Source organism: Chelonoidis abingdonii, chromosome 4, assembly GCF_003597395.2.
Source record: "Chelonoidis abingdonii isolate Lonesome George chromosome 4, CheloAbing_2.0, whole genome shotgun sequence".
NCBI classification, from domain to species: Eukaryota; Metazoa; Chordata; order Testudines; family Testudinidae; genus Chelonoidis; species Chelonoidis abingdonii.
The window spans coordinates 103,531,406-103,545,286 of record NC_133772.1 but is presented as its reverse complement, the minus strand read 5'-3'; the positions used below and the strand labels follow the sequence as shown (position 1 = coordinate 103,545,286).

The window sequence follows — 13,881 nt, the reverse complement described above, 5'->3', positions numbered from 1 at the left end:
ATTTTCTCCATAGATATACAGTTTATTTTTTAATACAGGAGATTGATAGGATTATTTCAGATTTGTCAAACTGTACATTTGGTGGTAATTACAAAGTGTTGAGGGATGTCTATTTCCTGGCAATTATTTTTTTTTTGCAATTCAAAAGGAAATGGAACTATGCCCATAAATCATTTGGAAACATTTATTTATTAACTCAGTCCCAGATTACATGTTTACTCATTAATAATTCACTATCTGTTTATAACAGACACAATGGCTCATTTAAATTCCTAGTAAAGAATCCTATATAAAAGAGAGTGTTCTTGTGTGAATAATTTGTGCAAATTCATTAAAATTCTATCCACTTAGAAAAAACTGTGTTTTTCATACCCTCGTCTGTTTTAGGCCAACTCCTGAAAAGTGCTGAGGAGTGGCAGTTTTCACTGACTCAAGGAATTGCTGGTAGCCAATACATCTCAGGAATTCATCCTTTTATATGTTTTCTAATAGAGAATGTGTAGGTTTCCAAGCCCTTAATATCTTCAGAGAATCTTTTGAAGCTTATGAGTTATTTTACTATATTTAAAATATTTCTGAGAAGGGATGAGGTTGGAGATTAACAAAAGTACAACCATAGGCGTGTGCAGCACATTTCATTAGGGTGTGGACCCAAGGAGCCTTGCCTCCATCCACTCCCTCCCACTTCCTGTCCCCGACTGCCCTCTCAGAACCTCCAACCCATCCTGCTCCTTGCCCTCTGACTGCCCCCTCCTGATACCCCCCCCACTGTAACTGCCTCCCTAGGACCCTACCTTTCCCCTGACTGCCCCAACCCTTATCCAAACCCCCGCTCCCAGACAGACCCCAGGACTCCCACACCTTTCCAACTGCTCCCCACCCCAACAGGACACCCAGAACTCCTGACCCATCCAACTCCCCCTGCTCCCTGCCTGTCCCAACCACTCTCCACCCCCCTACCTCCTGACAGGCCAACCCCCCCTGCTCCTTGTCCCTTTACCATCCCCTGCAGAGGCGCCCCCACCCCCTAATCACTCCCAGGACCTCACCAACTATCCAACCCCCTTGGGACTAGCCACACCCCTGCCCCTGACAGGCCCCTGGGACTCCCACACCCTATCCAACACCCCCGTTCCCCGTCCCCTGACTGCCCCTGAGACCCTCTGGCCCATATTCAACCCCCCTGGCCTGGCCAGGCCCCCTTACCACGCTGCCACTCATAACAGAGCCCCACCAAATCCCACCACCTGGACATCCCTTGGCCTTGACCAATGACGTGATGGCACTTACGAGGTGGGCGCAGAAAGCACCAACCAAGTTGGAGCACAGTGGTGGAAGAGCGTTATGACCGATTGTAAGTCAACAACGTGTAGTGTTGGGGAGGTGGCAATTGGTTGGGCAAGCAGGGGTAAGACGGTTCTGTGTGGGGCAGTCTAGGTGCAGGCAGCTCAGTGGGGGATCTGGATGTACAGGGAGATTCCAGGTGCAGGGGCAATGGGATTCCACAGGGGGGACCAAGTGAAAGTGGTTGGAACTCAGCGGGGGCAGTTCATTTGGATGGGGATCTAGATGTAGGTGGTTGGGGTTCAGTGGGGACAGTGTCTGGGGAGGCTCACCAGAATGGTACAGATGCAGGGGAGGCGGAACTTGTCAGAGTGAAGGTTTGATGGGCCTGCTTAACAGGGGAGCCCCAGCTGCTGCCAAGGAGATCTGCATGCTGGGCCCCTACTTCCCCTAACTCCTTCTCTTCCTCATCCCGTGCCCCTTCTCCACCACTCCATCTCCTCCCCATCCCACTCCCTTCTTTCCCAAACTGCCTCCTCCCCCTACCCTCGCTTCCTCTGTCCCCTTCTCTTCCCCATCCCATGCCCCGTCCCCACCACTCCATCTCCTCCGCATCCCACCCCCTTCCTTCCCAAACTGCCTCTTTTCCTCTGCCCTCGCTTCCCCTATCTTCTTCTCTTCCCCATCCCATGCCTCTTTCCCACTGCTCCATTTCCTCCCCTTCTTTCCCCACTGCCTCTTTCTCCCTGCCCTGGCCTGCCCCGCCCCATAACTCAGTGTTGTACAAAATGAAGCATGGCTCCCAGCACACACAAGGGAGCTCAACCAGCACTAGGACCCAGAAGGTAGTGTCCAGCTGGAAAGTCCAGGGAGCTGAGCAGCACCTCCTTTTTTCAGGGGGGCTGCGCAGCAACTCTGCGTTCACAGAAATGGGGGGGAGGAAGGGAGGGAGGGAAGTGGCATGTGACCTTGCACCCCATGGGGCCTCACCCCTCGCCTCTATTTGGGGGGGCAATGCCATGTCATGAACATTCCCAATCACACACCCCTGTTTCTCCTTCACTTTCTGCAGGGAAGCAAAGAATGCTGCAGGAGGGAAACCTGGGCTGTTTTCATTCCCCCTGGGGCCCAGGAGTGCCCCATGCAGACCACCACTGCCCAGCACCCAAGAGACCCACTCCCCCCACCCTGCCTGCCCCCCAGCCACGCTCACCAGCCTGCTGGGCAGGGGCTATTTGCCTTGCCTGGGCTGAGCCAGCATCACAGCCGGGGTCGGTGGGGGATCAGAGTGGGAGCCAGGCTCCCTCAAAACCTCCTTGCCTGGGGCCCAGACGAGCCCCCCACCACTGGCTGAGAATGACCTAGCCCCTGCACTGGTCCCAGACAGCTCAGCCCCAAGAGGTGGCAGGCTGAGCAAGATGAGCCAGGGCCATGCTGGGGAGCGGGCCAGGCAGAGCCCTGTGGGATGTGACTCCTGAGAGCCTCCCAGCCAGTGGAAAAGCAAGTGGGCGGAGGGGACAGGGCGGAGATACCTGGGCTGATTGGACAGATGAGTAGAGCACGCAGGAGGGGCAGGAGAGGAGAGGAGCCAGCCTGTAGTGGTCCCTCGGCTAGCAGCACAAGTGAAGCGCAGCACCTGTTGAGTATGAGCCTGGCGCCAGGCCGCCTGTGGTGCCATTGTAAACCGCTGGTACTGCTCAGTATAACTTCAGTATGGCTCCAGGGCATGTAAGTCGGAATAGAATTTGTCACCTCATGCCTACAAAAACTTACATTTGTGTGGGTTTTTGCCATTTTGTTTATTTCTCCCAGGGTACTATTTCCTGCTTGCAGGAATTCCCTTCTACCGTCTTCTGTTTCTAACAGTCTCAAAGGTCAACAGTTGCTGGTTGGTGAGCTCATTTCTACTGCTGCATTTATTGCTTTATGAGCCATTTATTGAAATAAACTACTTATAAAGTGACAAATACATTGATTTTTTTCAAATCCAGATGTGCCTGTTTCTCTGCCATTAATATATTCCTTTCAAACAGATATCACTACACCATTTTAAACAACTCTTATTCTGTGCCTAGACAAAAACACGAGTAATGCTTTTCTGTACTGAGGTGCCATATCTTGGTTTCCCCAAAGGTAATATTTAGTAATTCTCCACCTCCCTTTCATAGATTATAAAGCCAGAACCATTCGGATCATCTGATCTGGCCTGCAATCTAACACAGGCCACTGCATTTCATCCAATAATTCCAAATCATGTCCTTATGACTTAATTTGAAAATGTGCTCACAAAACGCTTTCTGAACTGAGCAATGCACAGACCATACTGTGCTAACATGAATAATGTCCTCAGATGCAATAGTTTTCTTTCTGTCCTTAGGCTGCTCCAAGTGCTGCAGCTCCCTTCCCTTGCTGGTTGTGGAAGACTTTACCTTTGCTTTCACATACATTATGCAATAGGCAAATATTATAAAAGTTACATTAGGCACTGAACTTGGATTGGGGTTAATAGACCTATCTCTATTTTTCAAACAGTCTCGCAGAAACACATTTCACTATGACCCTGTCTTCACCTGCTTAGAACAGGTTTGTATAATCTGGAAATTGTTTCATTACCAACTGCAAAACATGATAGGCCAGGTCACATCAAGTGGAGATAGAGACAGCAATGCTAGAAATAGAGTTCCCTTTGCCTACTTCTTAGAAGTCCAGATTTCTTAAAACTTCTGGCATCATCTACTTTGCCTGGCCACTCTATGTACAACTCCAGAAATCTGCAACAGTGATCCACTGAGTAGTACTCTTTTCTGTTAATGCACTCTTCGTTTATTGTGAGAAACAGAATGAGCACATAGGCACCATTCTGCAGGATTTGGGAACCCCCATTATTTAAATCTGAATGATCTTTGGCACATTGGCCACCTTGATCTCACACTTATGCCATGTATACATTGCCATATGCTATGTGACACTTCTCTGACAACAGCACTGACTATATACTTCCAAACCTTAAACTAGTGCTAACTGATTGGCAGATACCTGTGGTAGCTAACACTCCCTTTTCCACAGCTAGAGGTACTCTAATGTAACTGCAGTGTCAAATCTAATTTATCACAGTAATTCTCCAACTGGTTTTTAAATGTTATAATTCTTGATGTCCGATTTGTGTCCATTTATTCTTTTACGAAGTATTCTCCAATTGGAGAACACTTCAACCTCCCTGGCTACTCAATTACAGACCTAAAAGTCACAATATTACAAGAAAAAAACTTCAAAAACAGACTCCAATGAGAGACTGCTGAATTGGAATTAATTTGCAAATTGGACACCATTAAATTGGGTTTCAATAAAGACTGGGAGTGGATGAGCCATTACACAAAGTAAAACTATTTCCCCATTCTTATCTTCTCCCCCTGCCCCCCAGTTCCTTATATTTCCTTGTCAAGTGCTGGAAATGGGCCATTGTCATTACAACTACAAACAGTTATTTTTCTCTCCTGCTGATAACAGCTCACCTTAACTGAGAGAGAGAGAGAGAGAGAGAGAGAGAGTGTGTTTGTGTTTTCCAGCTCTATTTTCCACTACATGCATCCAAGAAGTGAGCTCTAGCGGAAGGTGCCAGAAGTACTCCTATTCTTTTTGCAGCTACAGACTAACATGGCTACTACTCTGAACCCTGAAGTCTTCAGCATTTTGAGGTAGCTAAATTGAGTATCAAGTAATTAATATATGATGGGGTTTTCAATAAGACCCTGACAATAAGGTCGTGTTTGTTCCTTTCGCTACACTCTGCAGTCTGCTATGTGCCAGTTGTAGGGCACTCTCCATCCCCAAAGTAGCTGCATCTCAGAGGTGCTTGTAAAACAGAACCTGTAGAGACCTCCTGTCACTCCCTTAAGCAAACTGCTGTGTGTCTCTACACCAGAGTGTTCCCAGCCACACCAAATACAATTCTGTCCCAATGCCACCACTTCTACTACAAAACCTCTTTTAAACCCGTTGTTGTACAGTAGGTGCATTAGACATTGTATTAGACAGTCGGACTGTCTCCGCCCCATAACAGAAGGATCGGGCGGGTTAAAACTCACCAAAGTAAAATTAAAGTGACATTGTATTTTTAAAGCAGCTACTGACTTCTAACTATGGCAGCCTCATGGTACCAGAGCCTTAGCCCCTGGGGATCGGGCGACGCCTCAGCAGGGCGTCGCTGTCTCCCTCAGTTCGGCGACAGGACTCGCACACTTCCACCCCAGGGCAGCCCCCGCTTTCATGCGGCTGGGCTGGGGCCGTACGGAGGCCCGTGGCCGGGGTGCTACACTGCAGGGGTCCCGTGGCGACGATGCCAAGGCCCGCGGCCGCCGGCAGGGAGTGGCTGCAGCCCGGCGCGGCGCTCAGCCCTCTGGCGGGGAGGGGGCGGAGCCCCGGCAGCTTCCCCCCGCCAGGCGCTGCCGCGGAGCAGTGACGCTGCGCTGGCCACAGCGGCCGCTCGATGGCTCCAGACCCGATTGCATGGCCCTGAGCCGCGCCTCCCTCCCGCCTCCCTGCAGCACGGGGCGGCTGCGGCAGCTCGGTCCCTGGGTCAGCGTCGGCTCCGGTGCTGGAGGAAGCCGGCCGGAGCAGCGGCTTTTCCCGGTAGCACCTCGCCCTGCGGATCCGGAACGGGAGACTCGCCGGCTAGCTCTGTGTGGGCCAGGTAGCTCGACCCGGGGGGAGCTCTGCCAGCCCCTCCCCCCTAGGCTGGAGTATGGGGGGTGAAGGGGACAGGAGCTCTGCCAGCCCCTCTCCCCTGGCTGGAGTATAGGGGGTCTGAAGTGGGCAAGAGCTCTGCCAGCCCCTCCTCTCCAGGCGAGGGTATGGGGGGCTGAAGTGGGCAGGAGCTCTGCCAGCCCCCACCCACCACAGGCTGGGGCATGGGGGGATTGAAGGGGGTAGGAGTTGTGCCTGCCCCTGCCCATTTGGTATGGGTGGCTGAAGGGGGCAGGAACTCTGCCCCACCCTCACCCTCATGGGCTGGGGCTGGGGCTGGGGTCGAAGAGGGTGGGACCTGTTGTGAGATGCAGCTGGTGGTTCTTGGTCTAGAGGTGGGGTGAGGCTAAAAAAGCATGTTGAACTCCTGCCAGGTTTCCTTGGCCCAGAAAAGTAGAAGGATGGCTGGACTTCAAAGAGAGATCAGATCCTGTCAGGAACCTCTATAGAGGTGAGGGCGATGAAGAGGGTCCAGGAACTTTTTCTAGACCTTTTACCTACTCTTTCTTTCCAAGCTCAGGGGGTAATAAATAAAGGAGGTGAGGTCATGCTCGACCTCCACACCCATGTCAGAGAAAGGGACAAAAACGGCAGAGCTGGCTTATGTGTTTCTTTGGGGAAAGTGTCTGTCTTGCTGGGATTGGGAATTTATGTGCGCAGAGCCTTGCTGCTCCACACAAAAGAAGTCTGATGGTCTGTTGTGTCAATAACCATATTTATTGCTCAATAGCAAAAAGCAGAGAGAAATAAACCTAACTTCTCTTCTCCTTGTAGTTGCTGCTGATAAGACTGCTTAGACTGACTTGATAGATAGTCATCTCTGTACGTGTGTAATTCTAACCACAGAGCAGAAAGAAAACGAAAAAAATCTAAGTCTTTGCTGGATAGTTTCCTGGGGTTTCTGAGCTTTTTCTGGATTACATTCACTAAAGGGAGGAAGATAGAGCTCTCATTTCACAAGAGAGACCGTGCCACTTTATTTTCTATTCTTACTTTCATGTCTGCTGAATCCCAAAATGTTTTGTGTGGGTAAGTAATACAGAGGGCTAGAGAAAGAAAGAGGTATTGGCAAAAAAGAATAGGTTTTTAACTGACATTGAAATGGAATGTAGGGTAAATGAGGTTGATGCCTTTAACAGTAGACTGTTAAAGATAACAGGCGCTGCAGAAGACAAACGACCCTATGCTGTGAGTATGCTAGGGTTTGGGAGTGTTTATTTTGTCTTGTAAAAAATATGCCACTGGGGATAGCGGCATTGGAAGTGCTAGTATAGACAAGGCTCCTGCAACTGTTGGCATTTTGAAAACCTTGTCCAGTCTTGCCCAGGGCAGGTCTAAGTGATGCCAGAGTTTTGTCTGTACAAGGGCTCCTAATATTTCTTCAGTTTGTGGAGCTCTACCTGTTTGGTCATAGTATGAATTTTGGAGAAGAGGAGAAAATCCTAAAATCCTAGTGTAGACAAGGTTACAGTGATGAGATTGGTTGAGGTGGGGGCAGGTAATAGGATTATGATGTGCAGGAAGGGATTAGGAAGTGTCAAAATGTAGATTTAAAGGTACTTGCTTTCCTTTGATGTTTCTATAATATAAAGCTGCTTTGTTTTTAAATGTTTCTTTAAATTTGGTTGGATTTTATTTTTATTTTTAATGGGGTTATTAAATGCTTTTGGTTATTTAGGTCTTTTAGGTTGTAAATCCTGAACCTGTGGCAAAAATTGTCTTGCCGTTTTCATAAAGATAGATATAAACAGTCAGGAGATATTTATCTTTCTTCTGTTATATGTCATGTTTAAGTATTTTATAATGAGTTGTATTTAATCACTTCAGAAATAAGTTGTGTAGAAATGTTGAAGCCAGATTGTTCCAGTTTTTAATTTATTAATTGTAGTTAAATCTCAAAGAAAAGAGAGAGAACTGTGTTAATTCATTGCTACAATGTTAAGTCTAGAGATATTTTGTATACTTGTGTTTGAATTCTAAATTAAATATTTGCTTCAGGGCCAATAAAATATTTGGATAATTGGCTAGTTTATGTAGCCATTGTGCCAACATTTGAAATCTGTGTACAGTTACATCTGCTTTGAGCTGTTTTAGAATCTTCTTTATCAAGCAGTTATTTTCAGTTTCTAGAGAATCAAGTGACACGTAGTACTGACTAGGGTCCTGATCCTGCACTGTGATGTGATAGAACAGGACCTTGCAGAGTCCCATTGACCGCATCTGTGAGGAGTCCATTGCTGGATATTATATCATGTTTCTCAACCTTTTTGATACCAGGGACCAGCTTGCTGCCTTCCTTAACTGTGTCAGGGACCCAGAAACCCAATAAGTAAACTGTGTCAGGGAAATCTCAGGGACCGTGGCTGGTCCAGAGACCAGTTGCTGAGAAACAATCATATCCCAGTACAGATGGAACCTAGAATACTGCACCTTTAACTTAGAGGTGTGATGTCTTGAATGATTTTGGTAGAAGTAAATATAATATTTGAGAATCTTGGATCCTGATCCTGCAAACAGTTCCATGTGTGTTTAACTTCATGCATATGACCATGGTATTACTCATGCATGAAATCAAGCATGTGTGTGAGTATTTGCAAAATCAGAGCCTTTTTGAAGTCTTGTGGGGTATCTGCTCAGCAACACAAAGCATAAAAGAATTATTTTTTTCGGTATATGGTGCCTCTGATATGTTTAAAAATGTTCGGAATCCATATAGATGACTTTTTCTTTAAAATTGATTTCATACTGTTTTGATTTTTCTCCTGATGCTGAAATATTCCAAATATTAAAATTTAATAGACATTTAATCTAGTTTCTTATATTTTTTGATTGAGTGGAAGCATACATTAAATTCACCCATTTAGCCATAAAATGAGAGAGCAAGAATGAATCGCAAAGTCTGAAAACGGACCATAACTTGGATGGGCCAATGCATATCTAGCCATAGCAGCTGCAGTCAGTAATTACGTTTTGTGGTTCTGTACAGTGAGAATTTTAAGGTTTTGTCTACAGAGAAAAGGCACAGCATTACTGGTTAGAAAGCGTAATGCTGATGACGTTGACACCTCCCACGTGATATTAAGGAAAGAGAAGTCATTGGGATAAAAACTAAATATTTAGAGTTTTCCTTGCAGTCAGTCTTTATTTAGTTTTGCTTTACTTTATTGCTAGTGTTTAATCAGATTTTTTTTTGTGTCTTGAATGCTTTTTGTGTATATAGGTGGGTAATTGTTGTTATACCATTTTGAGCAATCTGAGTTTGCTTTGACTTTGTTTAGACTCATCAAAAATTTGTATAGCATTGGGATATGTCTGCTTAAATGCAGTATTATCCATGTTTAAATTTCCAATTGTTTTTGCAGCTGCGATGTTGTATTTGTCATTTCAATCAGCAATATCGACTTCTTAGTACTTCTTATTGATGTGTTAGAATTCTAGCCTTTGTTAAATATTTAAACTGATTGAATCCTATTTATATTGTATTATGTCACAGTCTTGGTTTACCCAAGGATTCAGTCCTGCATTCCTTGTGCAATCTAATCTCCCTTTGAAGTCTGCAGGAGTTCGGTATGTGCAGAGAGGGCATGATTGGACTCTGAATCTGTTTTGGTTTTGGTCTGGAAGATAATGTTTGAGACTAAAATTAGGATAGATGCTTTAATGCATTTAGTTTAGGGGGGGAGGGATAGCTCAGTGGTTTGAACATTGGCCTGCTAAATCCAGGGTTGTGAGTTCAGTCTTTGAGGGGGCCACTTAGGGATCAGGGCAAAAAATTGGTCCTGCTAGTGAAGGCAGGGAACTGGACTCAATGACCTTTCAAGTCCCTTCCAGTTCTAGGAGATTTGTATATCTCCTATTATTATTATTATTATTATTATTATTATAGTTAAAAATTTTGGGACAGCATCTACTGTCAGTTAACAGTCATGCAACGTCAATGACGTTGTCCATTGTGTTAGCACATATTTTGACCCATAAGATGAGTACAAACACACTCCACTCAATTTTTATATTAATGAAAAAACTTGATAAGTCACATAGAAGCAGTGTTTCTATTTTGAAGACTTTATAGATAGGTATGTTTAAGTGCTTAAATTAGGCTTGAGTATTGATAGTCTTGTCGTGCAGTTGGCTAAAAAATAACGATCATCCGATTCAACTTTTACAACAACCCTGCAGGAATAAAATTGATTAGAATTGTTAATGACCTCAGACTAAACGCCAGAGATCGGAAGACCCACTATATTGGTTACATTTCTTAGATTAATGTTAGAGAACCTAAAGCTTTAAAAAGAAAAATGTTACTGCAAACTAGTTAAAATATTGTTACTTTGGACTTCCCCAGTACCTTGCACTGATGACCAGATACTTGCTATTAGATAATTTGAGTGGCGTTTTGATTTTGGAGGATTGTTTGTTTTTTGGTAGCCTGGCTAGGTTGATTTTGATTGTCTAGTTTACAGAGTATATGATTAGTTTCAGGTTAGCATCCATTTTTCATTACGTCTGGAATGTGGAGTAGGCATGTAGGGGAGAGTCCATCAGTTTATTGATTGAATATTTATTTTTATACCAAATTTATTGCATAAATGTTTAAGAACTTAATATTCAATATTATTTTGTCTGAAAATAATGTGTAGGGTAATATTTATTATGAGTGAGAAACTGCAGCTCTTACACTTTGCTTTGAATTTTCACTATTAAGGAGAGGCAGTTGATAATGATTTACTAGATCTTTATCTGAATGTGGTGTCTAGGCACCCAAATCTTACTTGAATATGAAAAGTCATTAGTGTCAGCATCGCAGAGAAAGGCAGCAATGAGTGATCAAGTGTTGTTTTTTATTCATAAGTAGAAAACCTGCAGGTCTGAAAGGAGATTTGTAAATACTGTAAAATAATCACTGTCTACTAGTTCCCATTATTAATCAATGATCGCTCTTGGAATAGTGGGCCATGGTTAAAATCTCAATATTTGAGTATGGGAGATTGGTAGGGATAGTTGTTGTTTTTTTTTTCTGCTCAAAACAAATGAAACATCTGTGAAAAAAATAATAAAATTGCCATTGTTGCTTAGTAATTGAAAATTATGGTTCATTAACGTCAGCTATCCTTGTTGCACAGTCACATCTGGAGGAAGACAGTAATCAGTGGTAGATCTGGATTTTTTTTTTTTCAGCATGGGTATGTTTTTAAAGCACGAGTGGGTTTGCCCCACAGATGGAAGTCCAAAGTTGAAACTCATTATCTGCCCTGTCTTGAATTTTACCTGATCTGTGGCTTAGTCAAACCCTGGCATGAATAATATTCTGATGTTCTTGTTTAGGAGTCAGTTGCTAAAGGTAAATTCTCCAAATGTCTCAGACCCCAGTTTACCAGTTCTTTTTTCTTTATATGTAAACAAATTATGTATTTCACTTTGCTGATGTAAGATGTTCGGTTTTGGAAACTGAACTATTGTTAGTGGTTTTTGTTTTTTTTATTTGATGCTGTAAACTCTGCACATTGAAATTTTTGTGGAATTTATAAATCTGGTGCCCATTCACTAGGAACTTTTCTTCTGGGAATATATTCTGACTCAGCCTTGCAAAATTCTTCTTGCCATATTGACAAGAAAAGTATCTTTCCATTAACATCTTTGCTATGGTAATGAATGATGGGTAGGTATATTTTCTTCCTTGGTTAGTAAATCTTTGTGATTCTGCAAGGATGTTATTAACTATAAAATGAACTTGACAGCTCATGGTAGAAAGAACATATTTAGAATGACACTGTGATCTAGAGCTGTTTGGAAGATATATTTTGTGAGGTTTTGTTTTGTTTTTTCAGCAACATTTTCTGATTGGATCTCCTGCTGACTTGATTTATTGTTTGTTTGTTTATTTTTTAACTAACTGCTAAAGATTCTTGTTTAGGATACCACAACTTTCAAATAGTGTATCCTCAAAAGTGATGTTTTTAAAAATGTTCTTTAAAATAACTTAAGGAACCCCATTGACTTGTGGAGTTGAAGAGCTGTCTGCATGGATCCAGTTGCAAGCCCAGGCCCTAAGTTGGTAAATGTAGATGGTTATTTAGGAGCAAATACAGGAGGTCAGTAGACCTAACTGGTTTGGGGGACTCAATTATTGTGTCTTTATTTACAGAATAACCAGCTTTTTTCCTTTGGCCTGCATGTACCTTTTTTGTTTCAAGAATAAATATGCTTTCAGAGTGAATTGCATAATATGCAGCTTGTTTCATTTAATAAAATATTTATTTTTCTTTTCTCAGTGGGTTTTTTTTAGAATTTTTAAATTGCAGGTTGAGAAAAATCACAGTCTTGATACTCCCCAACCTTAAGGAAATGCCATAAAGGTATACCTGTGTCATATGTGGACACACACTTGTATCTTTATATTGTACACTCTGTAGAGTTGAGGTGTTTCTTCCTTCATTTGGAAAGTGGCTAGCACTTTTGAGCGTGACTACACTAAAAATAATTAATAATATTAGGATGCACCTTTTTCTTACATGATATGTTGACATCTTACAGTGGACTGTCATTGCTCCATCCATGATTTTTGTATCCATGCTCCTTTCTGACTCTAGCACCAGCATGTTGCAGTAGACATTACATTTCCTCACTATTCTCCTTGCTTGGAAAGCTGTAGATTGGTACCCTTTTCTGATTTCTTTTTCAAGTTAGTGTAGTTGCCAGAGGCTATAAAGGTTCAGAATAAGTGGGTGGGTTGTGGCGGGCACACTAGAGGTGTCTGTAGGAAGGGTGTTGTAGATACACTAAGGTGAGGGGAAGCTGCTCGTATTCACCCAAAAAAAAAGTCTTGGAAAGCTTGCAGGATGTATTGTGTCAGAAGTTTTGATTACGAAAGGAATACATTGGTGTCTGAAAAATGTGAAAAGTCTCCCACCCTATTGGCTTTAAAACAGTATTAATTCATTCATTTCAGTATTAGAATTATCCTTGGAGAGCAGGATTCTGGAAAGATCCACTCATCCTGATGTTTTGTGTCAGAGTCCACAATATTGTTCACCGATGCTTCAGAAAACCCTGAGTCATCTTTGCTAGTTACCCTCTCTGTTGATTAATACTTCAGTTCCTCTTTCCTTTTATCATTAGCACATTAAACCAGTTTGAAGATTTTGAAATAATCATATGAATTTGTGATACTTTTTATGTGTAGATGCATATTTCTTGTGTATTAGTTTATTTTTGTAAGTCCCATGAAGAAATCAGAATGTATCCTTCTAGAATCATAGCTAGCATATTACTTTAGCTGTGGTTCCCACCTCCACCCCCCACCTTATTTTTTTTGTTTAAAAACAATTTAAAAGTTGAATACAGCCTAAACAGAGAAAAGAGATTGTGTTATAAACTACTGTAGTGAAATTTATTAAATTTTAGGTAGAATACAAAGAAATAGTACATAGATCATTTGAATGTTTTGTGTCAGTATTGTGACTTTTGGTAGGTGCCCTGAGATAGAAACCAGAAGTAATGGTCAGAACGTCTGAAGTTAGGTTTTTGTTGTTGTTTTCCATAAGAAGGGCAGTATTAATTAATCTTCATATGCATTGGATTTCATATTTAATTGCTGAGTAGTCGGGTTCTTGATATCCTTCATCCAAGCTGACACGAAGTCGGAGAGACTGGATTTCCATTGCAGAGTAATGCTGCATTTGATAAGAAGCCCCAGATAGAAAAATCTACCTTTTTATGCCCTTGAAGAGAGATTTTTTTCAAAATACATTTTATTCATATATTTAATATATGAAAATAAGCTACTCTTTAGCTTAATTTTTTTTGTATTTTTACAACTTTTTTATACATGGGATTCTTCTTTTGGGATGCCAG

The 13,881-nt window shown here is 42.9% G+C and overlaps 1 protein-coding gene across 1 annotated transcript in view; it reads left to right on the top strand.

Moving 5' to 3' along the window:
* Positions 1-5,778: 5,778 nt before the first annotated feature.
* HEATR5A (HEAT repeat containing 5A) overlaps positions 5,779-13,881 on the top strand; it is a 133,650-nt gene continuing 125,547 nt past the window's right edge. The window contains exons 1-2 of the mRNA XM_032773217.2: positions 5,779-5,974; positions 6,402-6,478. The gene's annotated coding sequence lies outside the window, so the exon portion shown is untranslated. The remainder of the gene's footprint in view (positions 5,975-6,401; positions 6,479-13,881) is intronic.